The sequence below is a fragment of the Cyanistes caeruleus genome, chromosome 10, assembly GCF_971803275.1.
Source record: "Cyanistes caeruleus chromosome 10, bCyaCae1.hap1.1, whole genome shotgun sequence".
NCBI lineage: Eukaryota > Metazoa > Chordata > Aves > Passeriformes > Paridae > Cyanistes > Cyanistes caeruleus.
In genome coordinates, this window is record NC_141710.1 from 7901043 (window position 1) to 7904055 (window position 3013).

At 47.5% G+C, this 3013-nt stretch overlaps 1 protein-coding gene across 4 annotated transcripts in view; it reads right to left on the reverse strand.

Moving 5' to 3' along the window:
• The window catches only part of PAX3 (paired box 3), a 75118-nt gene that overhangs the window by 29257 nt on the left and 42848 nt on the right, over positions 1-3013 (reverse strand). The window lies entirely within an intron of this gene.

Genomic DNA, 3013 nt, shown 5'->3' on the forward strand with positions numbered 1-3013 from the left:
TCAGGAAACAAAGAATGAAACAAGCAGCCACAAAAGTTTTCTCAGATGGGTTATGATAAAACATGCTAGTGCTTCTACATGCTTCCTATTTTCCTATTAAAAATTTAGGAATCAGCAAATATATAAAGAAATTCTCAACCTTGCTAGAAAGCAGCAGAGTACCTGGTACAATGTGAAATACCCACAAGTAGTAAAACTGCTTTTAACCAGTTCTACTGGCATTTTGACTATGATATATCAAAGAAGGAGAAACTAAACCAAAAAGAAAGCCTCTGTTCCAGACAGGAATATCGTTCATCTAACAAGGATTAAGTCACACTTCAATTACTCCTTTGAAAACTGCTGCTATTTGTAAAGGGCATACTTAGAAAAAAAATTGTGAATTACTTTTTTTAGGTTCACAGGCACATTAAAAAATCTGCAGTGGGAGAATGAGAGAAATGTTGAGAAAATATGTTGCTACTTAAGTAAACTCATTAATAAGAGCAATTAATCCGTTGCTGGAATTGGAAAAGAGCAAACCCATATCCTGTGAGCTCTAAGCTGGAAAGTCAGCACAGAAAGGAAGCAATCATCACAGCAGTGATAAAAGTGATCTTCTTGAGAGAAATGGATGGTATTTTTGTTTTGTTTGGGCTGATTCACATAGAGAAATGTGCTTTGTACGGCAAAGTGAAAAGGAAAACAGTAGCTGCAGTAAAAGGAAATGGCCAACAGTGACTTTTATTTACAATTACCAAGAGACAGGCTATTATTGACCATATGTGCCACAATCGCCCTCCTTATCATGGGTTGGCCATCATGTCCACTGGGAGCTGTTAATGAACTGGGTAATTGAGCTGCTGACATGTGTTACCAAAACAAAACAATAGGAAGAAGAGACAAATGAACATTTTATTTGCCAATCAGAGTAGGTTCCGCTTTTCAGAGAACTGTGCCTAAGTAAGTGGCTGAATACATAAAACAGTGCATTGAAGGCAAGCAGATGCATGCACAATAATGGTTAACTGACAGCCTATGGCCCATCTGTGCTTAACATTTTGTTAAAGAAATTACTTGACTTGCTAAAGAGACAAATCATACAGCTGCCCCAAGTGCTGCATTATAAGAGATAAATCATTAGCTAAACTGTTTCATGCTTAAAATGACAATGCATATTAACAGTTATGCAGGGACATTTTGTCAGCACAGCTTGATGCAGTTATAAGTGACAAAAAATGTGACAGCTCATAGCTATTCAATGATTTCAACTTAGAAGAGAATGACAACACTGTGAAAACAATTTCACCGCATAAACAATAGACAATTCACAGGCTCTTCTTTTAAAAAAATATATCTAATTTTTTTTGCAATGATGAAATAATATGGAAAGGAAAAAAAATGCTCAGTGTCTAACTGTTCTGCACCATTAATCTGCTAGCATGTACTTCATTCAAAACCACAGAGCATCACATTCCATTTTAAATATCAAAGACTGCATCGCCAGCACTAAGAATAAATGGCTAATTCTCAGCTGTGCATGAAAGGATAAAGAATTTCTAGAGTGAAAGGAAGGGAAAAGGAAACTGCAAATACAACTACAAAAATCTCTTCTTATTCCCCCACCTCCTTTGCCAAAAAGAGATTTGCTTTGTTGATACAAGTAACGCTCAAGTACTTAACAGCTTTGCATGTGGGTCTGATCCCAACTTTCGCTGCTGTAAATTTGCACTAGGGGATTACTATTATTATTACTATTACTGACATTATTATAATTATTATTATTATTAATAATAATTATTATTATTATTATTTTACATTGAAACTAAATATAAAGGAACTGAAGTTAGCACTTGAATTCTATGCTCCAGGGAGTACACACACATGTGTGTGTATTGTAAAAATAAAGTTTAAAAAAAATAAAAATGAAGCCAAATAAATAATGTGATCTGGTAAAAGCCGTGTAGCCTGTGGGAGGTTTCCCTGTGGTTTCAGAAGTTGGTATTCACATAAGGGTTAGCTCACGTTTAATGGCTAAATAAAATTTAAGTTGCTACAGTTTTCCCCACGAAGCCAAGACTTCCTCGCTGACCGTGTTTCCATTCACTGGCTTCGAAAGGCTGCTCTGCTGATTCTGCTGGTACACGAGCAAAGCTGGATCCAGGCAAGCTGTGACCCTTGCTCAGTCTCCCTCCTTCCGCAGCAAACGGGAGCGAGCCGAGCCGGCGCTGCGGTGCGGAGAGCACACCGGGCTGGCCCCGAACACAGCCCGGCCCCCGAGCACAGCCCGGCCCCAGGAGCACAGCCCGGCCCCAGGAGCACAGCCCGGCCCCAGGAGCACAGCCCGGCCCCAGGGACACAGCCCGGACCCCGAGCACAGCCCGGCCCCAGGAGCACAGCTCTGCCCCAGGAGCACAGCCCGGCCCCAGGGGCACAGCCCGGCCCCAGGAGCACAGCCCAGACCCCCGAGCACAGCCCGGCCCCAGGAGCACAGCCCGGCCCCAGGGGCACAGCTCTGCCCCAGGAGCACAGCCCGGCCCCAGGAGCACAGCCCGGCCCCAGGAGCACAGCCCGGCCCCAGGGGCACAGCCCTGTCCCAGGGGCACAGCCCGGCCCCAGGGGCACAGCCCGGCCCCAGGAGCACAGCCCTGTCCCAGGAGCACAGCCCTGTCCCAGGAGCACAGCTCTGCCCCAGGAGCACAGCCCTGTCCCAGGAGCACAGCCCTGTCCCAGGAGCACAGCTCTGCCCCAGGGGCACAGCCCGGACCCCCGAGCACAGCCCGGCCCCAGGGGCACAGCCCGGCCCCAGGGGCACAGCCCTGTCCCAGGGGCACAGCCCGGCCCCAGGGGCACAGCCCTGTCCCAGGGGCACAGCCCGGCCCCAGGGGCACAGCCCGGCCCCAGGGGCACAGCCCGGCCCCAGGGGCACAGCCCGGCCCCAGGAGCACAGCCCTGTCCCAGGGGCACAGCCCGGCCCCAGGGGCACAGCTCTGCCCCAGGAGCAGCTCCGCTAAAGCGACGAGGCAAAAGCAAA